The sequence below is a fragment of the Hyperolius riggenbachi genome, chromosome 4 (assembly GCF_040937935.1).
Source record: "Hyperolius riggenbachi isolate aHypRig1 chromosome 4, aHypRig1.pri, whole genome shotgun sequence".
Classification (NCBI taxonomy): domain Eukaryota; kingdom Metazoa; phylum Chordata; class Amphibia; order Anura; family Hyperoliidae; genus Hyperolius; species Hyperolius riggenbachi.
Window position 1 is genome coordinate 293,702,808 of NC_090649.1, and position 25,157 is coordinate 293,727,964.

Here is a 25,157-nt window from a genome sequence, read left to right on the forward strand (position 1 = left end):
AGCGCAGTCCAGTCACGTGCCGCTCCTCCAGCCAGGAGCGTTCTGCACCTGCGCAATAGTGCTGCACAGGTGTAGTATGCTCCTGGCGGCGGAGTGTGTGCATGCGCACTACGCTTGACTGGCTCAAGTACCTGGACTCATAGCAGAAGATCCAGGTGGTGGAGGAGGACAACGAGGGACTGATTATCCTGAAGGCGGCTGGAGGAAGCCCCAGGTATGTATAAAACTTTAATTTCATCTGTCTCAGGTTTACTTTGTTACACAGTAGTCCTATACTCTACATATGCACTCCCCACAGAGCTGCAGGGAATCCACTGAGAATGCTGTGCACATTGAACACAGAGGTGTTGTCTGTTTACAATCTCCTCACATTCTTACATGCACCCACACTTGATAGATGTTCTTTGTTCCGGTTTGTACCTTTTACAAGTACTCTTACCAAGGACTAGTTTTAGTCTAAAGGGAATAAATATAGTAGTATACATATCCTTTTCACTTCAGTTGTCTTGTAAAATTCCTAAGCGTTGGCAGTTAAGAGACGAATTTCATGTTACATACTTTTAATCAACAAAATTGTAATATGCAAATTAGAGGAGTCGGAGTCGGTGGAATCCTAAACTGAGGAGTCAGAGTCGGTGGATTTTTGGACCGACTCCACAGCCCTGCGCACATCACAACAGCACTGCCACCCAATCCCTGAGCGCATGCACCACAACCACCACACTGACTAACTTGCCGCCTACAACGCACTTAGATCAAGGAATGGAAACTACATTCCTATTCACTGATCTCCCTACTAACGGGTGGCAACGAGAGCGCGCACACAGTGGTGATCGTGGCAAGATACGTATATATCTACACTTGGGGGCAAGGATCAAGTCTCCACGGGCGTAGATATACTGCATGAAATGCAGTAACTTGGATACCTTAGCGATCCTAAATTAAAAAACAGGAGGAGCAGGCATATTCTTCTCCATACCCCTATGTTGCCTTGTAATGGACGCCCAAAGTTACTTCTGATACGGCCAGAGTCAGTGAGCAGTGCGCAGCCGTTGCCCAGCGGTGCAGGTCCTTGATAGGGATGAGGACTGCCTGCTACACATGCTTGCTCCCCCAGTTTTTAAGATTTAGGAGCGCTAAGGTATCCATTAAGGTGCTCTTTAAAGTGTACCAGAGACGACAGATACTTACCTTTTTATACATACCTGGGGCTTCCTCCAGCCCCATAGGCATGGATCGCTCCCACGCCCGTCCTCCGCTGCCTGAAGCTCCAGTATTGGATCCCGTAACTTCCTCCAGTCGCGGCCAGTCTGACGCAAGTGAAGTGGAGGAAGTAGTAGTCTCCGGTTTCCTTTAAGAATACTTTACATTTTATCCATGTCATTTTAACAACTAAATTTGCGTAATGAGTTCCATGAAGTTAAGGTCAGGTGATCATGCTTGTTCAGCAAATAAATTTCACCTATGTACAGGGATGACTTGTTTTACTCAGGTTAGAATTTCTGGTGCCTAAAGTGACCAAATGACCTATACATCTAAATTTGGTATTCAGCTAATTTAAACTGAAGAAGCCAATTGGTTATTGGAGAAATATCGTACAGAAACAAAACAAAAAGGCTAGTTTTGAAACTAATACAGCAATCATGACATGGATAAATTAGAATTTTCAAAGACTGGTAAGATCAGGCAAAAGTCCTACAGGTTTAAAGTGTACCAGAGGCAGGTTTAGATTATGAAATGGGATATAGAGGCATGTTCCCAAGCTAATTCATTCAGCGCTGCTCAGTTTCCCCGTTTATCCACTGCAGCTCCTTGAAAGTGCAGACAAGCTGCTTGTTGGTACTCTGTAAAAAGGAGCGTCCTTAGCTGGAAAGGCATTATCCCTGCACACCCATTCCAGCCTTTGGAACGCCCCTTCCCCGCCTCCTTTATGCTCGCTTCCGAGTCTGGCAGTGTCTCAGCTTTGAAGCAGTGAAAGAGCTAAGATCTGCTGTCACCTGTACTTCTGGGGTCACAGCCAATTTGCTTTTCTAAAGATTTTTTTTAAATCCTTATAAATTCGGGAACAGAGTGGCAAAGAACAGTGGGAAATAGTTTTTCGGAACAGAACCCACAAAAAAGGTTTTGAATGGACATCTAAATGGGTCCTATTTATAGCATTTAATCCGTCTACGTGTCCCTGCTGGCCTCCTGTCAGTACTTTTTTAATGGGTAAACCTAGCCTTAAAGTGTACCTGAGGTGATATGACGAGATAGACAAGTGTATGTACAATGCCAAGCATAAACATAACTAGGCAGTGTTCTTTTTTTGCTGCATGAAAGAGTTAACCATTCAGGAGTGCAAGTGACAGTTTCTCTCCAGTTGGGACCAAGTTGGACTATAACATAACCCTCAATGATAGGGAATTACAGCCAAAGAACTCTTTCCTGGCAGAAAACAGCTTCTAAGTGCATGGAATAGATAAAAAGGTCAATAGTTCACATGTGGGAAAAAAAACACAAGATAATTCAAACAAAGAATGTATGAACATGTGTTGTAGCATAGATTGTTACACATGTGCATGCAGAATTTTGGGATTACTTATTAACCACTTCGGTACCAGCAGCCTCTGCCCCCTTAAGGACCAGTACACTAAAAATCTGCCGTTCCCTCCGTTCTGACCCCGCCGCAGGCTCCTCTCTCTTCAGTCTCTATGATGGCAGAGCGCTGTGCGCCGGTCAGGAACCGCTTTCATTGGCTCCTGACCCTGTCAATCAATGTAAGCCAATGGGATTGGCTTACAGTGATGACAGGGCCCGGAGCCAATGAAAACGGTTCCTGACCTGCACACAGTGCTCTGCCATCACAGAGACGGCAGGGTGAGTGAATTGTGGCGGGGTCGAAGCGGCGAGATCGGCGGGGACGCACGGTTAATGGGACATTGAACCTATGACCAGTCCGGGCCTCAGCGCCACCTGCTGGACGTAGATTCAACCTATGTCGGTCCGGATCCAGTTAATGTGTATGAAACTGAGTTGCTAAACCTAGCGAACCAGGTTTTTCATTATCTAGCGCAAGATACAGAAATGCACTAATTAAAAAAATTGAGAGTCATGTCTAAAGGTGGCCACTAATGATCCAATTTCTAGCGAAAAATTGTTTGAGCGATCAGAAATTCTGATCGGAAGTGAAATATTGTAATACATTGTTCACTACACCAACAATGAACCAATGTTTGCTTCCTATCTATCACAACCAACAAGAAAATCCAAATTTTGGTTCGACGAAAAATTAATTTGGACAACATTTTTTTTCACTCATTCATAATCGGTTGTGTCCATCAACGGAGGCTATTTACAACCAATCTGATCAGAATTTCTGATTGCTCTAACGATTTTTCGCTAGAAATTGGACAGATAGTGGCCACCTTAAGAAAGGGAATGGTTCTCATTTCAATAGTAGAATTTATGCGTTTTATTGAACCTTTAATCATAGGCTGGGATGCGCAGAAGAACTGAGCAGCGTGACTGAGCCAGATTACCGGGACTAATTGCGGCTGAACGGAGGCACTTGGGAGAATGGCGAGGGACGCATTGGTGCTTATGGGGTTGAAGAAAGCCCCTGGTAATTGTACAATCTTTTATATCCCAAGCTCTCAGGTTTATTTTAAAAATAAAGTTATGCTTAGCAAAACGCAGGTCTATACACAGTAATAACTGTAAATATCAGTGTTTTAAAGCGGGATTGTCACCATGAAAAGCAAATTTCAACAGCAACTGGTCTGAGTGTATTAAGCGATAAAGATGCTAATCCTGCATTCAAAACTTTTTCTGCTGTTATGATTTGAAGTTATCACATACTTAAGGAGCACTGGCCCTTTAATAGTCAGTGCCAAACAGTTGCATGCTGGGGGTTCTTTTTATCTATAATATATTTCTCCTCTTCCATTTATTTCCCTGCCTAGCTGCCTATCTGAAACACGATCCACTGCTCACTTGTGTTTACAAGCAAGGCTGAGGTGACTCAGCGATTGGAGGAGAAATAAAAAAAAAATCAAAAGGGCAGAAATTACATCAGGATGCAGCCTAAACTGTGGGCAAAAGACACGGTTCCCACCAGGAACATAATTTTCTTAATTTACTATATAAAATTCACTGAAATCAAAACGTGGACAGTACAATACATGTGTTATGTAAGTAGATCAAGTATTTACCTACTTATATATGTGTTTTTTTCCCTGGCATAATATGGCCAATCCTACTGCTTTAAAAGATTAATTTTTGCCACCTTGTGTTTGAAAATGGAACTGCATTCATATTTAGACAAAATTTGCTTTTTTAAACATGAAACTGATTCTTAAGATACTATTCTTTATTTTCATGAAGCGGTTAATTTTTTTTTTTTTTGAAAAACTACAATAAAACTTATTGAAACTAAACATGAAACTGGGTAATTTGCTGTTATGTATCCTTAGATTCTACCAGTTCAACAAAAGCAGCAGTGATCTTCAGACTTTCATATCAATTACAGTAGAATCCCTTTATAGTAAACTACAAGGGGACAGGCAAAGTAGTTTATTATATAAAATTGTCATACTCCAGCACGTAAAGTATACTATAGAACTGGATCTTAATTCAGTCAATAATTGGGAGTCATTTTTTCTTTCAGGAGGCAAAGACAGGGTCTAAGGCCACATACAGACATCAGACCATAGTCTTTGGAAAATGAAAGATCACAGACCAATTTTACCCCCTTCCATGTAGTATGAGAGCCATACCTACACAGTCTATTCTATGGAGCTGAACTCCCCATCAGAAAAAAATCTTTGCAAGATGCTGCACACACAGATGCTGTACAGACACAAAAGATTAGTATCTGCAAAAGATCTGTTCCTGTCAAAGATCCGTTCCTGCAAATTGCATTCATAGTCTATGAGATCTGCAGATCATCATACACACCTTGTTTAATTGACATTCGTCTGCAGATCAGACAATCATCTGCAGATCTGAAAATCCATCCTGGTGGATCTGATCTGCAGACGAATGTCTGTTAAACAAGGTGTGTATGATGATCTGCAGATATCATAGACTATGAATGCAATTTGCAGGAACGGATCTTTTACAGGAACAGATCTTTTGCAGATACTGATCTGTTGAATGTCTACAGCATCTTTGTGTGCAGCATCTTGCAAAGATTTCTGTCTGATGGGGAGTTCAGCTCCATAGAATAGACTGTGTAGATATGGCTCTCTTACTACATGGAAGGGGGTAAAATTGGTCTGTGATCTTTCATTTTCAAAAGACTATGGTCTGATGTGTGTATGAGCCTTAAGCTAGATCAAAATGCATAGTGCTCAATATGTAAATATGCAGGGATTTGCCTGAAATAATCATGCAACACCTTGCACAGGAAGCATAGATCTCACCAGTTAATCTAGACACAGTATTGATAGTGTGCTCCTCTGTCCACATTTGTGCAGCCTGTATAATATTGTAGCATTGCAGCCATGTACAAGCACGTTACAGATGACAGGCAATTTCCTCAGTAATCAGGCAGCTGCTTACACAGGAAGCATAGGTCTCACTGGCTGGTGCTTTTGAAGTAGTCCGCACAGGCCCAAAGTAGTGTGCAGATTGTGATCAGGCTACAAGTGGTTGCCAGCCTGCCGACAGGCCATGGCTCATGGGCCTCTGACTGATATATGACGCATGCACCCGCCCACTGTCCACTATAGCCAGATACAAAATACCGAAGGGGCCACAAAATTAGTTTACTATAAGGCCCTGTTCACATCAGAGTTAAAAATGGTCTGATCCCAGATTGGAAGGGAATAGATTGTAACAGTGTGGATTGAGCAGAGATTACCAGGATTGTGTTATTTAACATGTACTAAATAACCTGCAGCGATCGTTAACCATAGCAAAGATACATGGTAGATCCCCCATTAAAGAGGAGCTGTTATGTATAGGGTCTTAGAGAAAAAAAAACACATATCAGTAGCTAAATATTGGCTGTACTTACATTACATAAGCATTTCACTGTCCACATTTGGATTTCACAGAAATTTTATATAGTACCGTATTTGCAGAGATTGATGCTCCTGACAGCTCATGGCAGGTTCCATGTTTGTCTGTCTTGTATGAAGCCAATTGTGATATAATATCCTCCCTTACCTTGCTTCCTGATGATTCGACTCACAAAAAAGATCAAGATCAAAGATCCTAATGGTTCATGATCCGGACAACACTACTGTGCAGTGAATATTAATTAGCCATGTGGCTAGGAACAATAGCGGACTCATGCAGTATACTCTAACAGAACATGTGCCCTGTGAACAGCACATTGATTTTTCAGTGTTGTGAGCTGGACTGCGTTACAAGCTGCTGTAACATGAGCCTGTAACTTCTCACTGTGAAAGCAGCCTTAGGGCGGGATAGGGAAATGAAGAGGATGACCCAAGGTAGTGCAGTGCGAAGATGAAGCATCCCCAGAATGCTTTGCAGTATCTGTTATGCAGCCTGCCAGCCTCCTTCGGAGCTTGGGAATATAGAGGCTTGCTGTTCAGCAAACATCAAAGTAAGAGAGATTTTTAACTTCAGTATTGCCTTTTTGGCTTCCTTCTAAACTGTTTAACACAGGAGAATAGAGGTTTAAATTAGCTTTTGCAGCCTGACAGTTACTCTTTAAGTGTAGGGTCAGCAAGGTGTAAGAGTGTTGTGTTGTATATCCGGCGCACGCTCACCAGTGGGCTGAGAAATCAGTTCAAGTTGGGGGGGATCTTGATGACGCTAGACGCTAGTCATGTAAACAGCAATACAAACCTTAGATCAGCCTTTCTCAACCTTTCGATCATGGAGGAACCCTGCAAATAACTTTTGGATCTCAAGGAACCCCTGCAAACATTTTTTTGGTCTCGAGGAACCCCTGCATTTATTTTGCAGGAGGCATGGTCTTTAAAAGTATGTGTGGCTGTTTATTTCACTACCCCCATTACACTGCCACTCATTATACCGTCTCCTGATGCCCCAATTTAGTGCTTCTTGTTACAGCACCCCCTATTATAATGTGCTCTATTATACTTCCCCCACGATGAGGGAAATGCCAAGGAACCCCTGCAGAGTACTCAAGGAACCCTGGGGTTCCAGGGAACCCTGGTTGAGAAAGCCTGCCCTAGATGGTGCTACAATAAAAGTCACATCTCCCGGCCTCTCCCCTCCTTTCTTTATTGAAAAGAATAGTTATACACTACCTAAATACTATCTTAAATCAGTTATTTCTAAACCTTTTTTCTATGATTGACTCTCCAATCATGTTTTAGTTTCTATCAGCGCACATTCACTGTCATTTTTTTAGACACAGATAGAATGCACGGACACAGCACTGACAGAGCAGGCCCGACATTCATTTTGGTCTCTGTTCTAAATGAATACAGTCTGACAATCTGACAGATTGTCTTAGTCAGTGATATTCATTTTTTTCACAAAGCATGATTCTGTATGCCCTGTCCACTCTTAATGATACAAAGCCTCTGCTTGTACACTGAGGAAAAGCTGTATGCCTGGGAAATTCTAGACAATAGCCACTGAGTAGCTTCTAAAACAAGGAGCATGCTAAGAATCTTGCCTCCAGCTTAGAAAGGCTGACTTGACGAAGCACTGGATAAAAGGATGCTACAAAGATTTAAAGGATGTGTGTATGATGTACAGGGAGTGCAGGATTATTAGGCAAATTAGTATTTTGACCACATCATCCTCTTTATGCATGTTGTCTTACTCCAAGCTGTATAGGCTTGAAAGCCTACTACAAATCAAGCATATTAGGTGATGTGCATCTCTGTAATGAGAAGGGGTGTGGTCTAATGACATCAACACCCTATATCAGGTGTGCATAATTATTAGGCAACTTCCTTTCCTTTGGCAAAATGGGTCAAAAGAAGGACTTGACAGGCTCAGAAAAGTCAAAAATAGTGAGAAATGTTGCAGAGGGATGCAGCACTCTTAAAATTGCAAAGCTTCTGAAGCGTGATCATCAAACAATCAAGCGTTTCATTCAAAATAGTCAACGGGGTCGCAAGAAGCGTGTGGAAAGACCAAGGCGCAAAATAACTGCCCATGAACTGAGAAAAGTCAAGCGTGCAGCTGTCAAGATGCCACTTGCCACCAGTTTGGCCATATTTCAGAGCTGCAACATCACTGGAGTGCCCAAAAGCACAAGGTGTGCAATACTCAGAGACATGGCCAAGGTAAGAAAAGCTGAAAGACGACCACCACTGAACAAGACACACAAGCTGAAACATCAAGACTGGGCCAAGAAATATCTCAAGACTGATTTTTCTAAGGTTTTATGGACTGATGAAATGAGAGTGAGTCTTGATGGGCCAGATGGATGGGCCCGTGGCTGGATTGGTAAAGGGCAGAGAGCTCCAGTCCGACTCAGACGCCAGCAAGGTGGAGGTGGAGTACTGGTTTGGGCTGGTATCATCAAAGATGAGCTTGTGGGGCCTTTTCGGGTTGAGGATGGAGTCAAGCTCAACTCCCAGTCCTACTGCCAGTTTCTGGAAGACACCTTCTTCAAGCAGTGGTACAGGAAGAAGTCTGCATCCTTCAAGAAAAACATGATTTTCATGCAGGACAATGCTCCATCACACGCGTCCAAGTACTCCACAGCGTGGCTGACAAGAAAGGGTATAAAAGAAGAAAAACTAATGACATGGCCTCCTTGTTCACCAGATCTGAACCCCATTGAGAACCTGTGGTCCATCATAAAATTTGAGATGTACAAGGAGGGAAAACAGTACACCTCTCTGAACAGTGTCTGGGAGGCTGTGGTTGCTGCTGCACGCAATGTTGATGGTGAACAGATCAAAACACTGACAGAATCCATGGATGGCAGACTTTTGAGTGTCCTTGCAAAGAAAGGTTGCTATATTGGTCACTGATTTGTTTTTGTTTTGTTTTTGAATGTCAGAAATGTATATTTGTGAATGTTGAGATGTTATATTGGTTTCACTGGTAAAAATAAATAATTGAAATCGGTATATATTTGTTTTTTGTTAAGTTGCCTAATAATTATTTTTTTTTCAAATACTTTATTTCAGCCAACAAATGTATACATTGAAAGTAGCACATTTCACACAACCGGTACATATTTCCAGTTGCAAATAATGGCATAGGTAGCAATTGCAGTTATACCAACAAGGTATGATACAAACACATATAGGAGTGATTTCTGACCTCATATGCTTATAAGTGGATAAGATAAAGGGTATAAAGAGCATTTATTGTCAGGAAGTGAGTATCTGTTGAGGGGTGCCAACATTCAATAAAACTCATAATATATTGTCTAGTAACAGGATTAAGTCTTAAACTTAATCAGAAACTAGAACTAGGGATCCAGAAGGTCAGTCTTAGAAAATAGACATGCTTGTCATAAAGTGATAATAGTATTCGATCAGTGTGAAGGGTCGCCCTTTTCAATATATTTAGGTTTCCAAGTCCAACATTTGCTTGAACTCATCAGAGAGTCTGTATATCTGCCAGATTCTCCAGGTCTTGTTAAACTTCTCAGACCTCACTTGTAAAGAATACACTGTGCTCTCTAGGTCGTATGTCAGGTCCAGTTCTTTAACTAAATCAAATAGGGTAGGTATTTTAGTGGTTCCCCATTTCCTCACAATCATAGTTTTGGCCGCATTCAGGATATGCCTGACCACTGAGTTTTTGTATGACTTCATTTTCCATTAATTCAGATTAAGAAGGTAAAATTGAGGGGTAAATGATGTTTTCCTATTGGTCATTTCTTTAATTACATTTTTCAATTATCTGCCAGAAGGGTACTAAAAGCGGGCAATCCCATAGTACATGTAAAAGGGAGCCTGGAGAAGAATTGCATCTCCAACAGTTAGGGTCTCTATCTGGATATATTCGGGATAATTTTAACGGTGTTAAATACCATCTTGAAATCACTTTGTAATTCATTTCCTGAATGCGAGAAGCGGTTGAGGTTTTATGTGCATAGATACATATTTCAGATTTTTGTGCCTTGGAGAAAGTTACTCCAAGCTCCCTTTCCCATGCCGACAAGAAAGTAACGGAGTCCACTGATTGGTCTTGTAGCAGAGCGTATAGGGCTGAAAGGGTTTTTTGCATTGTACCAGTGGTAAGGCATAAGGACTCAAATTCAGTAGGTTCTCTGATTGTGCTGGGATTTATACCCAAGCATTGCAAGAAACGTCTGATTTGCATATATCCCCACCAATCTAGTCGGGCACTGGAAAATCTGGATCTGAGATCTGATAATGTTAGCCAACCACCTTGTTGGCAGAATTCTTTGGCTTTACATGTGCCAGTGGATCGCCAGAATCGGAGATAATTGTGTGAGCAACCTTGCTCAAAGTCTGGGTTACCCAGTGCCGGGGCTAGAGGTGTGGGCCATGGTGACATATCTGGAGTATGACGAACTTTTACAAGCACTCTCAGGGTATTAAATACCAGGTGTGACTCTGACCACTCTTGCTTAGGGCGTATAGATGACCAGGGCAGATTCACAAGGGGGTAATGGGTAAGCGATTGCTCGATATTGACCCATTGTTTAGTTAAGGAGTGTCTATGCCAGTCAGTCTGGTCAGAACAGCTGCATGGTAATAATTTTGGATCTCTGGGATGGCTAGTCCTCCAGCATGTTTGGGCTTATAGAGAAGTCGTCTGTGTATTCTGGGTGGGCAGCCACGCCAGATGTATTTGTTAAATAGCATCTGGGTGCATCTGAGGAAGGCTGTGGGGATGTGGATTGGGAGAGTCTGAAACAGGTAGAGGAGGCGAGGCATAATATTCATCTTTATGATAGCAATGCGCCCTAACCAGGAAAAATGAGGTTTGTCCCATCTTTTAAGGTCAGCTACTAGGGTATCAACCAAAGGAGGAAAATTAGTTTGAAATAAGGTAGGTAGATTAGCTGTAATTTTAGTGCCTAAATAGGTTATGTAATCTTTATTCCATCGGAATGGGAATTTAGTCATAAGAGCTTATTGGATTTCTTGCGGAATTGTGACATTAGGGGCCTCACATTTATCTAGGTTTACTTTGAAAAGGGAGTAGGTTCCAAATCTCTGGAATTCGGCAATCAGGTTTGGAAGGGAGACGACAGGATTGGTGATGTAGAATAGCAAGTCATCGGCATATGCAGCTATTTTTACGGTATGGTCTGCTAGCTTCAACCCGGAAATGTTAATGTTTTGGCGTACATGACAAAGAAAAGGTTCCAGAGCTAAGGCAAATACTAGTGGTGAAAACGGGCAACCCTGCTGCGTCCCATTTTTTATAGGGAGAGGGGATGAGAGACATCCATTTACTCTGATGCGTGCTGTTGGTTGTGAGTATAGGGCTCCAATGCTATGCAGCATTCTATTGCCCATTCCTACATGGTGCATGACCTCCATCATCCATGTCCAGTCTACCCGGTCAAAGGCTTTCTCCGCGTCAGTTGAAAGAAGCATTAGAGGAGTCTTCCTTGACGGGGCAGACTGCACCACATTAAGCGTCTTTATGGTATTGTCTCTACCTTCCCTGCCCGGAATAAACCCCACCTGGTCCCAATGTATGAGGTGGCCCATCCATTCTGCCAGTCTATTAGCTAGCATTTTAGAAAATATCTTAAGATCCAAGTTCAATAGCGAGATTGGTCTGTAGCTCGCGCAGGCCGTGGGATCCTTGCCGGATTTGTGTATAACTGAGATATGTGATTCTAGGGTTTGGACTGGGAATTGTTCAGAGTAATCAGGATCTGCCAGTCTGTTAAAGGCGCTACAGAGATGTGGAGTCAGTGTATTCTTAAACTTCTTATAGTACTCTATAGGTAGGCCGTCAGGTCCTGGGGCTTTGCCTGGTTTAATTTGGGCTATTGTTTGAAAAATCTCGTCCTCAGATATATCTGCCTCCAGCGCGTCTATCATTTCCTGTGTGAGGGTTGGCATTCCTGCATCAATGATGTATTGCCTCATTTTATTTTTGAACTGATCAGAACGTACTGTCTTGGACTCTCCCAATATGTTATAGAGCTTTGAATAGAAGTCTCTAAAGGTACGGGCTATAGATTCATTACGGATATGCTTCAGATTCTTATCAATAATCTGTGGGATATAATTTCTCTGTTGTTGGACACGAAGTGCCCTAGCTAATAGTTTACCTGGTTTGTTCCCTCCCATATAGAAGGCCGTTTGGCATCAAAAAGCTGCCTGGAGCGTTTTGGCCCTCATCTTTTTTTGAACAGAGTCTCTAGCCTGTGACAACTGTTCCAGGTCTTGTTTCGTCATGTTTCTTTTATCTCTTTGTTCTAAGGTATGTATGGTATCGAGCAGGTTTTTGAGGTCTTGTTCCCTTTGTCTCTTCTGTCTTGAGCCTAGCTGGATCAGAAATCCTCTGATGACACATTTATGAACTTCCCATATTGTAAAAGGGGAGGTTTCCCCATCTGCGTTGGTGTGGAAGTAAGCCTCTAGTTCAGTTCTAATCCTCTGCGCAGTCTCCTCATCTGATAGCATCGAAATGTTTAATTTCCAGTTAAATGGTTTATCTTTTTTTGATTTGCAGTAGAGCTGAATAGTGACAGGAGCATGGTCTGAATAAGAGATCACACCAATGTCAGCTTTGTTAATATCAGAGAGAAGACTGTGTGAGACCAGAATATAGTCTATTCGTGTATAGACATTATGTATGTGGGGAGTAAAAAGTATAGTCTTTCACAGTTGGGTTTAAGGCTCTCCAGGTGTCAACCAACTGTTGATCCTGTAATGCTTTCCTCAATTTGTTTAGTTTTTGAAAGGAGATAGGAAATCTGCCGTGAGAGGTGTCTGTATTAGGATTTAAGGCTATATTAAGATCTCCTCCCACTACAACATTTCCCTCTCTGAAGGATTCTAGTTTTTCGAGGAATTGAAGTATGAAGGGAACCTGGTTTATGTTTGGAGCATATACTGAGCCGAATGTGTGTTTCTGCTCATTAATGGAACCCTTAAGGAGTATGTATCTGCCCTGATCGTCTATTAGGGTCTCTATATTGGAGATCTGTATATGCTTGCCTATCAGGATTGCAACTCCTTTTGTTTTGGTGTCTTGAGAGTTACTGAGGAACACCGTCTGAAAGTGCTTGTTAGTAAGTTTAGGGAAGGAGACTCCTTTAAAATGTGTCTCCTGAATTAAAACCAGGTCAGCTCTTTGTTTCCACATATTGTGCAAAAGAGCAGTGCGTTTTTCAGGGATATTTAGCCCTTTCACATTGATCAATATGATTTTTATATCAGCCATTAGATAAAAGTGGAGCATGATAAATGTACTGAGCCTTCATGGATCTAACAATTTGAACAGAACTAAAACATTTAAACATATATAAAGCATCAAAAATTCTCAGGTTTTCCAACAGTGTGTGGACACAGGCCATAAAGGCCCACCTATGTGGGAGTGAAGTCAGGGCAACGACCCAAAGCTCTCCAGCTCCCCACTCCATAAATCTATAGTAAAAGGAAAAAGAACAAGAAAAGACTCGAGCCAAGGTCCGTCCGCCAGAGCATCATGAGTCCAGTAAGAACTTATACTAAGTGAGGTTGCTAATATGTCGGGTGAGTATTCAGGGGTGAGGGCATTATTCCTGTTGGTTCGTTATAATAACTGTTTGAAGAGGAACGTATGTCTAAACAGAGAGACAAGGTGGGCAGACAGCCTCAGTGTATAGGCCATGAGAAGTAGTCAGGCAGGTACCAGGATAGGTTTTGAGAGGATTATTCGTACGGGTTGAGTTGTAGATGGGGGCTGACTTGGCAAGCGTCTGTACCAGGTTCAGTATGGAATGACAAGGATAGTAGTAATTATGGGGCTGATTCAGCTATTATGGAGAAAGATCTGGGGACTACAGATCAGGATAGTTGGATAGTGTTTCACAATAGTAATGCACATGTCATTCCATCAAAAACATCATGCCACAGAGCGCAAATTCTGTTGTCCGCGTAGGAGCGCATATCTAATGGGGCATTAAGCGTTGTAGCTACCCGTCTCTCCTCAGTCGGTTTGGTGGGCACACATAGTCCCTTGGAGCGGGGAGCTACTCAACACATTGCATAGGGTGTGTGGACACAAGGTAATCAGAGCGCCCTAGAGTTGTCTGCGCATCATGTCTCCTCTTTCCTGCTTCGGGGGTTATCACGTGATCCTAACTTACACATCTCCATCTACCGCTAAGAATACAGACAGTTTTCTATTGTGTCTTCATCAATATGACTTATAAATATAACTTTCATAGAAAGGAATTTGGAGTTAGTAAAACCTAAATATGTATAGGACACATTCTTGTATGCAATAGGCGTATATTGTAGGCCCCCATGCTAGAATCGTGACCGAGGGAAAAATCAGCCTAATATAGTGACAACAGCATAAGAGGACACAGTCCATAGTAGAGTACATATGTGATGACTTTATAGCTACTTTCGGTGACAGTCTGTCTATTGTCCAGCAGCGTTAAGATTCTATAGGATAGTGTGGACTGTCTACCCATACGGATATCCGCTCTCCTCAATAAAGAGTTCCCATGTCACCCCACCTGGGCTAAGTTACGCCCCGATACATCCTGCAAACCTAACTACCTAGTTACCCAAGATACATACATCTTTGCAGCATGTAGTCTCCTTAAAACAAACAGTCCAGCCACCCCACCCAGACTAAACCCCCACCCGACTAAGCTAACCACTCCACTTAGCTGTAGAAGAAGGAGGTGATCAATCGTCGTTTTCCGCCTGCTGCCGATTGCGAGATAGGCGCGGGCGCTTCAGCCTTTGTGGTAGGCCTATCATAATTTGATCCGGTTTCCACTCCGGTAATTCGACTTCAGGGATGTCCAGGTTCTTGAACAGCTCCGGAAGGTCAGTTGGCATACGTAGTGTGAAGGATTTGCCATTGTGGGTTATTATCATTTGGAATGGAAAGCCCCATTTGTAGCTTGCTCCTTTCTCCTGCAGCAATTTGATCAATGGCTGTAGCGCTCTGCGCTGGGCTAAGGTGCTTGGGGCTAAATCTTGGAAGAAGCTGATTTGCTTGCCTTCATAATGGACTTCCACTCTACGTCTGGCTGCCTGCATTATATTCTCTTTCAGGGCGAAGAAATGCACTCTGCAGATTACGTCTCGTGGAGGCTCGTCGTCTGCTGGCTTAGCTCGCAGGGCACGATGTATTCTGTCCAGTTTGATGGGTTCATCGTCGGGGTTCCCCAGTAGGCCGTTAAAGATGGCCGTCACCTTAGCAGTAAGCTGGTTCGCAGTGATCGATTCTGGTAGGCCGCGAAGCCTGATGTTATTTCTTCTGCTCCGGTTTTGGAGGTCTTCCAGGCCTGAGCGAAGAGCGGTATTCATCTTCGCTTGTTGAGCATGATCCGCCTTCAGTTTTGCTAGGTCAGCTTTTACCGAGGCCATATCTGCTTCCAGCGTGGTGACCCGTTCGCCATTTTCAAACACCACTGCGTGGAGTTCCTGGATGTCCGCTCTAGTTGTAGCGGTGATCTTGTCTGCAAGTTCCGTGAGGTCACTCTTTGTCGGGAGACTATGTAAATAGTCTTATCTCATTTAGAGAGCGGGTGGTGGCGTCATCTTTCCCCTTAGAGACTTTTGCAGAGCCGTCGTCGGCCATCTTAGGTTGCGTAGGAGAGGAACGAGGGTTCAAGTATTTTGTGAGCGAAGGCTGCGCCTGGTCTCCTTTCTTTGAGATTTAGCGTTGTTGGTCCTCTTCCTAGTGTCTGTGGACATAATTTAAGGGCAAAAGTCTGACGGAAAACGGGCTCAGCTCGATCTCTTAGTGCTGCGAGTGAGGAGCTCCGTGAGAACACGTCTCTACGCCGCCATGGCAAGCTCCGCCCCCCTAAGTTGCCTAATAGTTATGCACAGTAATAGTCACCTGCACACACAGATATCCCCCTAAAATAGCTAAAACTAAAAACAAACTAAAAACTACTTTCAAAAATATTCAGCTTTGATATTAATGAGATTTTTGGGTTCATTAACCAGTTCACCCCCAAGGGTTTTTATCCTAACGGACCAGAGCAATTTTCAGTTGTCAGCGCTCCTCCCTTTTATTCCCTAATAACTTTATTACTACTTATCACAAGAAAATGATCTATACCTCGTTTTTTTCGCCACCAATTAGGCTTTCTGTGGATAGTACATTTTGCTAAGAATTTTTTTATTCTAAATGCATTTTAATGAGAAAAACAGAAAAAAAAAGAAAAAAATCATTATTTCTCAGTGTTCAGCCTTTATAGTTTTAAAATTAAACATTCTCCTGTGGATAAAACAAACACGTTTTATTTGCCCAGTGGTCCCGATAATTAAACCGTTTAGATTATGTCCCTACCACAATGTATGGCGACAGTATATTATTTTGAAATATAAGTGGTTATTTTTCTGTTTGTTCTGGCCATAATTACAAGCCCCTATGTAATAAATTAAAATTAATTTTCCCCCATAAAATATAGAATAAAAAAAGCTGAGTCCCTAAGGCAACTATTTTTTTTTTTTTTTTAAGCTGATTTTTTTTTTTTACAAGTGTTTTTTTTGGGGGGGGAGGGTTGGAAGTGTAATTTTATGAATGATGTGTATATACTTGAAAATGTATGTATTTTGTAAGTGTAATATACTTTTTGGCCACAAGATGGCGCTGGTGAACACTCATAGGACGTGTTCACTTTTTTTTTTTTTTTTTTTTACACACTTTATTAAACTGTTACATTTCCTGTTTATGTGAATGGACGTAGCCGCTGTTCGCGGTCACGTCCATTCACTCCAGGCACTGCGATTGGGTAGAGGACTGTTCAGTCCTCTTCCCCAATCGCCCAGCACGGGATCCCGACGGTAATGGCGGCGGTAGCGGCGGACACACGGCGGTAGCAGCGGCGGGAATGCGCGACGTATTAAAACGTCATGTTGCTGTTAATAGCGGTAAGCATGACGTTTTAATACGTTAGGATGGCGGTAAATGGTTAAGAACATGGTTGTTGTTCAATAATAAAATTATTCCTCAAAAATACAACTTGCATAATAATTCTGCACTCCCTGTATATACTGTGTATGCTAAATTGTCAATGCAATATTTCCCTCTTATTATATAATAGTAGTGCAATTAATCCACCATTAAATCTCCTCATTTGCAGAGACTGGTGTTGACCTGCACTTCTCCATTAGCAGTGGTGTGTGCGCGGCAAGTTTGCTTTCTCTAAATGATCTGAGAATCTTCTTGCTTCTTATTCTTAACACTCTCTCTTTAACAGAAGTTTGTACTCATAAATCACTGTGCATTAGCACTTTTTGGGGTCTGCGTTCTGTCCTGGAAGCTTCCCTTGCACAGGCACGTGTGGAAAGTGTTTGCCTGTGGTCTGTTGCATGCATATCAGATCTCAGACGGGAAAGAAATAATTTACATTCGAGAAACATGTGTTTTCCTACTTTTTATTACCCATTTAGTTACCAGATATGCTTTTGTGCACAAGTAATATTGCCTGTTTACACTTACAAGTTCATAAAGTACAGTTTATCTGCTCTGAAAGCTGCCATTGCATTTTATTCATAGATTTTAATATATAAATACAGCAGTTCTCTAGTGAGAATTTCTCATATGTCCCTGCTTGTCAGCTCAGTACAGTTCTGTTTCAACACCTGGCTGGCTGTAACTAATTGTATTAACAGAGAAATTTAAACAAAATATAATGTTATCACCTCTACAGATGCGGATAATAAGCTGAAGGAGCTTTCTCCTAAAGAACAAAGTTCAATGTTTAACTGTTTGAATTTGAATGCTGCTACATTTTTTTGTGGTAGTAGATTTAGGGCTGTAAACAGTCTTTTAGAACAAAGAGGAAATTCCCAGTTTCAGACCACATTAAAGCGGAATATAACCCTGCATTTCAACTTTGCTCTAAAACATTATTTACAGTATATTATATGCAACCAGCATTTTTTTTTTACTAGACCAGCATTGGAAGGGTTACACAGGGCTTTAAAGTCCCTAGAGATTTCTGCAGACGAATCCGAACTTGAGTAAGATACTTTTTGTTTACAAATATGTGTTTATTGTGACTCATCTCTCTCACTGAGAAGGAGCTTGGAGGACAGCCAAAGAGATGTATCTATTGATAAACAGTTACACACTAACTAAATAGAATGTAACTATCTGAATGTCTGCACGGAACTTAAAACCTCTGTGTTTAACCCTTCCAATGCTGGTCTAGTAAAAAAAAATGCTTTTTGCATATAATATGCTGTAAATAATGTTTTAGAGCAAAGTTGAAATGCAGGGTTATATTCCGCTTTAAGTAATCTTGTCACACACGGCTATGGCTTGTTTAGAAGCAGCAGGAAGAGGCTAAAAAAGCTGTCTGACATACAAGATCACAGCAGCGTGGGTGCATAGTAGTTTATGTGTACAGACTGCTGTTCATAGAGAAGTATTTATAGACAACAAACAGCCAGAAGGTTCTCCCGATTTCTTCAGAGAACTCCGCAATGAAATATAATTGCATCAATCATTACTCTCCATTACCTAAGGCCAGGACACAAGCAACCAACTATGCTTTCTGAAAGGTATACGGTCATTCACGTTATATGTAACTGATTACCCCTATTTTTCCCTAACATTTAGTTTATTCTAAACATCCATCAAACGTCAATTATTCCTACACTGCATAAAAGTCACTTACGGTAAGCTAAAACCATTAAGTGTATTTATAAACGCTGTTTATTGATAAACTTTCAGGCATAACATAGGCGCCACCTTGTGTTACTTTTCTATAACTACTCATGTACAGCACTTAGAAATTCCTGAAGTAGTATTATTAGGGCTTGTGCACACTCCATGTGTGTTTTGCTTCTGGCATGCATTCTTAAAGCATTTTAAAAGGCTCTTTAGCAGTGTTTTTTATGGAAAAGTATACAATTTATGTTTATTGTTGCTTTTCTGAAGCATTATGGTGTAAACATAGCAGATCCTGTTTGGCTTTGCACCTATTTTCTTTTCTTGTACTTCGGTTAATGGAAATGTATTGTAAATGCTTTATAAAAGCAATCCTCTCTGCCTGTAATCATGCTTTCTAATGGCTACATCCAGCTTTGTGAGTCTAGTAACAGTATATAGTTAAGCCTAGGGGACCAACTACATTTAGAGTCTACTCACAAAGGGCTTTGTTCTTCAGAGCGTATAAGGCGACCTGCCTTATACACATACACACACTTTAAGATGCAGGTGAAGTTGTCGATTCTACGGTCACCCACATTTGGCAGGATTGCGGTACATTATTATTACCTGTACCCCTTAATCCAGGGATGTCAAACCGGTCCTTTGAGGGCCGAGGTCCTCACAAATTTTTGGCACAGCTCAAATTAATTGATGGGACTGAATCAGGAAAGGTGTGGTCTATCAGGTAGAACACATTCCTCTCTTTCTCAGTCCATCCTAAGCACTGACATGGATCTGGCCCTCCAGGCCTGGAGTTCGACACCTGTGGCTTAATCAATGACTGTGTCGGCCAAGTACTACCTATTGTGGGCAACATCATCTCAAGTAACCCTTGATTCCACATTGTATTCAATCTATAATTTTCCTTGATTTAAAAGCTTACAATAATGGATTGACTATATCAAGTCCAAGTACCTCCTGGGGTACGTGTACCATGTAAAAAGTACGACACTTTCAGCCCCTCCTGCATGATACTGTGCCGCGTAATTATCTTGGTGTGCATGCAATGGGGGCAGAGCTACAGGGTGTGAGCTGTGCTGGCCAACCCCCTCACCCTAGGTCACCTCCTCCTCCTAGTGCAAGTAGGTAGAGACCCTACCCATCCACACCCCTGCAGCACTTTCTGGATCATCCACGTCCCTCGCACATGGGAAAACTGTAAAGGAAGAGAGGAGAGAGAGAAAGAGAGAAAGAGAAGAGGTAGGTAGGTAGGTGTGCGTGCGTGCGTGTGTTCCAAAAATTGGGTTGGAAAGGGTTAATGAACAATGTTGTAGGTCTGGATTCTCCGGCTAGGATCTGCAGACCTCTGCTTTCAGCATGGATTTTCACTGGCCCACCCACCCAATGACCTAAGTAAGAGTATTTGAACCACCAGTTTAAAAATTTAAAGCAGCACAATGCTCATTCCCCCAGAGGCTGCAGTTGCCTTCAGTCCTACATCCAATGGTGTCCAGTAGAGATGGTGAATAAGAGGCTAATAAATCCCCCTTGCATGCAGATGGTATGTAGTGTGGAACTGGGCCGATTACATACACTTCCTGCTGATAGGGAGTGGCCTAATCCCAAGCTGTATGCAAGTCACAAAAATTACCATTTCATTGACCATGTCTATTACCCAGTTACTAACTTTTCCCAAAATGTTCTGCAAAAGTGGTGGCTGAAGACCACAGCTACAGACATTTATACAGAAGCCAACAAAAGTGTGCCTGCAATCCTAGGGGTCCTTCTCCTGGAGTTTTTGCATAGTCATGCAATAGTCATGGGTTTTTGCATAGTCATGCAATAGTCATGGGTTGCGATACTGATGGCTGAGCTAAAGACATTCAAGGGAATCTGAAGTGAGAGGTATATGGAAGGTGCCGTATTATTAAAAATACCAGTTGCCTGGGGGACCTGCTGATCTTTCTGGCATCAGTAGTGTCTGGATAACACACCTGAAACAAGCATGCAGCTAATCTTGTCAGGTTTTTGTCAGAAACATCAGATCTGCATGCTTGTTCAGGTCTATGGCTAAAAGCATTAGAGGCAGAGAATCAGTATCTAGTATGACAGGCATCTGGCATGGTTTAAAATTAAAAAAAATGTCAGCCTCCGTATCCCTCTCTCGTCAGTTTCCCCATTAAAGCAGCAGTTGTACTTCTTACTTCTGTACAACTTTACATTGGAAAAGTGTGGAGAAGCCAGGCTTGTTACAACATGCCCGCAGGCAACGATCAGTAGTTAAAGGGACTTTAAGGGTCAGTTGGAAAGATTTGGTAGGCCACTACCAGAACATGGGCCGTAGTCTGAGGACCAGTGATCTATGGTCACTGTTATTGTGGCAGTGGGGTACGTCCTGCTAATCTTGATATCCTGCTCACACCCTTCAATATCCATAAAGCAGGACAGGTTGCATTTCTGTTAAAATGGCTGTTGCTAAACTGATACCTGAAATGATCATAAACAATAATTTCATGTGTATAGACATCTAGGTGTGTACCACGCTATAAGGCTTCGTTCACATCATCCGTGCTGCCGTGTGCATTTCGGCAGCACATATGGTGTGCGACACGCAAGAACGGTTGAAGTGCATAGACAGCAGTTCTGCTGTTTAGATAATATGCGCTGCTCAGCAGTGTGATGTGCTATCGCACTGCTGCATGCATTTTTCAGCCAAGCGCAGCGCAGACCCATTCACCGTAGTGGATGGGATCAGCAGTGCAGCGCTTAGCAGCGCAAAGGGCGTGCAATCGTAAGCGATGCGCTCCTATCGCACGGCCACTCTGCTCATATCTGAAAAGCCTCTTTTTAATTTCTTCATGCTATAAAGAAATGTTGTTCATGGCATGCCCATATAAACATGCATGCCTGGCACTTGTGGCAGAGAGAAGGGAGAGAGGAGCAGGAGGTCTTACACTGAAGCAAATAGATTAAAAAATCCAACAAGGCTGATTATTATTCCTCTGGGAACAGATGGATGCAGACGATGGCAGATGTTTGAGCAGACTTCAGACTGTCATGTCAAATGATCAATTGAAGTGTGTGTTTCAGGTGACAAAAGTCTAAGGTCTGTACATAGATTTAGTTGGCCAGAGTACTTCAAACATGTCTGCTAGCATCTGACTTGACTTTCTGCTAATGTCACTAGATTAACATATTGAGATAAAAGGGTGTATATGCACAGTCCTAGCCTTACTTACAACTAGGTTGTGATCCCTTTTTTCTAACTGTAAGGGTTAAGAAAACAGAGCTATAAATCACACTTCCTCTGCAGTTGGACTTGAGTTAAGACAGCCATACATTGGTTGATTGCCACCAGATCGACCAACAGATAGATCCCTCTCTGAACTAATCTGATCAGAGAAGGATCTAATGGCTGCCCATACACTGCACACAGATTTTGAAATGCATGAAACTTCCTTTCCCGTCCTGTTAGAAGGGGAAGTTCAAACAGTAGAGCCCCCTCTACTGTTTGAACTTCCGCTGGTCACAGGACGGGACAGATAGTGAATATGCAGAAGACCAGCCGGAAAAAGGGACAGCACGGACCCAGGGACTTGCACCGGTGGAACAGGTAATGTATTGCTGCCTCAGTTGTCGCCAAATCGAACGCCGTCAATGATGCACTCCCGACCGCCCACCATAATTTTCCACCTTGACGGGTCGTCGGAATCAATCAATTTCGGATGGAAATCGGTCGATCGGTCCGCTTTTGATCGAATCTGCTGTCCATCGGCGGGAAATCGAGTTAAGGCTGCCATACACTGGTCGATTGCCACCAGATCGACCAGCAGATAGATCCCTCTGATCGAATCTTATCAAAGAGGGATCTATTGGCTGCCTACACTGCAAACACATTTTGAATCGATTTCACTATGAAATCGATTCACAATTTGTGGAGCTGCCGCCGCCCTCCCCCCGCAGACATTACCTGATCCGGCCGGCGCGAGTCCCGGGTCTCCACTGTCTCTTCTCCGCTCTGGGCTCCAGCTTCACTTTACTTTCTGTCGGGGGAAGTTTAAACAGTAGAGGGCGCTCTGTTTAAACTTCCTGTCGGGACAGGAAGTGAAGCGAAGCCAGCCGGAGCCCAGCGCGGAGAAGGGACAGCGGGGACACGCGCCGGCAGAACAGGTAATGTATTGCCACTCGCGTCGGTTGGACATTTGAACGCCGCTACCGACGTACTCCCGACCCGCCGGCGATCGAGCGAAATCTTCCGCGCGGACAGATCGAAGGGAACGATCGATTTCGGACGGAAATCGACTGTTCGTTCAGCGTTTGCGCAACGATTTCACAGCAGATTCGATCAAAGTGATCGAATCTACTGTATAATCGGTGGGAAATCATGTAAGTTAGTGTATGGGCACCTCTAGACTAGCATAATTAACTGATAACCAGTTGTCGGTCATACAACTTACGCATGGCAAGGAAACACCTCTAAAGATGTGTACACAAGCATATTTTGCCCCAAGTTTGGGTCCCGTGGCAGGATCAAACTTGATCCTGTGGATAGCACTTCAAAGCCCCAATGCTATACAGATACTATGCCAGGTAATGGCAGAGTAACACATTATCTTTAAAGAGAACCCGATGTGGGTATTTTAAATCTTAAGAGAACACAGAGGCATGTTCTGTGCATAATCACATGCCTTTGTGTCTCTGTATTGCTGCTTCTAGTCCCCCTCACCTTGAAAAAAACCGCCAGGCTAGCGACAATCTGCTTGTCGCTAGCCTTGTGTTTACCTGCAGGCTGTTATTCTATCTGACCTCTCTCACCTCTGTCCCCGCCGATGCCCATCTTCACGAGCTACCTCCAATCGGAAGCTAAGCCGAGACCCACCCCCCCCCCCCCCCAGGTTAATTGTGCCCTAGAGCCGCATTGTCGGCACTGTGTACACATGCTAGATTCTTTGCTGAGACAGCCTCATCTGAGAACAGTTGTGAGGGCTTTTCTGTAGGTAACAGATAGCAAGGTGTCAGTAGCTCAACATTTATCTCTGTGGGAGCTGTTAAGCTTGAGCCCAAGACAATAAAAACTTCAAACTTTGATTTAAGGATTTTAAAAGTGAACCTGAAGCAGGATTTGAAATAGAAAGTTAAATACTTACCTCAGTAGAGGAAAGCTTCTGGATAATCCACAGGCTTGCCTCTGGACTATCGCTCTCACAGAGACAGAGCTGTGGCCACAAAGTGGAAGAGGGTCCTGGGCAGCAGAAGTTGGGCCAAAGAGGATCTGGGAAGCCTCTGGAGCATTCACAGGCTTCCCACTACCTGGGTAACAAACTTTCCCTTTTTTTCCACCACAGGTTCATTTTAAAGTGAACCTTAAGTCAGAAAAAAAAATGAGTTTTACTCACCTGGGGCTTCTACCAGCCCCCTGCAGCAGTCCTGTACCCTCGCAGCCGTTCACTAATCCTCTGGTCCCCCGCTGCCAGCTAGCTTCGTTTTTGCCGACAGGCCCGTCAGGACTGGCCTTGCGTTGCATTCCCGACTACAATTAGCGCTATTGTGGGCCGCAACGCGTACAAAAATACGCGTTGCCGCATAGCTATGCGTTCGTAATGCGGCAACGCGTATTTTTGTACGCGTTGCAGCCTGCAATAGCGCCAATTGCAGTCGGGAATGCGGAAAAAGCTACGCGTGGCCAGTCCTGACGGGCCTGTCGGCAAAAACGAAACTAGCTGGCAGCGGGGGACCAGAGGATTAGTGAGTGGCTGCGAGGGCACAGGACTGCTGCAGGGGGCTGGTAGAAGCCCCAGGTGAGTAAAACTCATTTTTTTTCCTGGCTTAAGGTTCACTTTAAACATAAAATAAGGACTTGTTTAGGTCTATACATGCAATTATTTATCGCATCAGGTTTGCTTTAAAGCTACACTGTTCTAACATTCCTAATTATTATCAGCTCACTCCTCCACTTTGATATCTGCTAGTGCTGGGCGGCCACCAGGGGGTCTCAGAAACAGAACTGGTGGAATTGCAGCAAAGTACAACCCTTTTGCCAGGCAATCTCAAAGGAGAAATTTGTACATGGAAGGTATGTCGGGACATACAACTTCAGTTTTCGATAGGTTGTGGAATTGGGACTTCTGTCATTCCATGCAAGTCTTCTAATATTGCAACCGTTAGAGTTGCTAACTAAATAATGTTTGATTTCTATGCTCAGCATAGTAAAACAGCCTTCTGTTTACTTGTTTTTCTGATACTTAGGTATATCTATGCCATGTCTACACATTTTGCCATTTGCCTTTTTGTGCAACAAACTACTGATTCATTTATGATAAGACCATTAGAACATAGCTGTAATGTGCTGTACAATAGAGTCCCGGTTATAAGAAACGTAACTAACCAGCACAAATCACCAGCAGTACTCACAGTGGTGATGGCCAACTTCTTAGGCTGTTTGTGGGCTCTGCTGTGCTCAGCGACTGGGTTCTACAGCT

General features: G+C 43.0%; 1 protein-coding gene across 2 annotated transcripts in view; it reads right to left on the bottom strand.

The window, feature by feature from the left end:
• Positions 1 to 25,157, bottom strand: part of HDDC2 (HD domain containing 2) — a 74,182-nt gene that overhangs the window by 29,663 nt on the left and 19,362 nt on the right. The window lies entirely within an intron of this gene.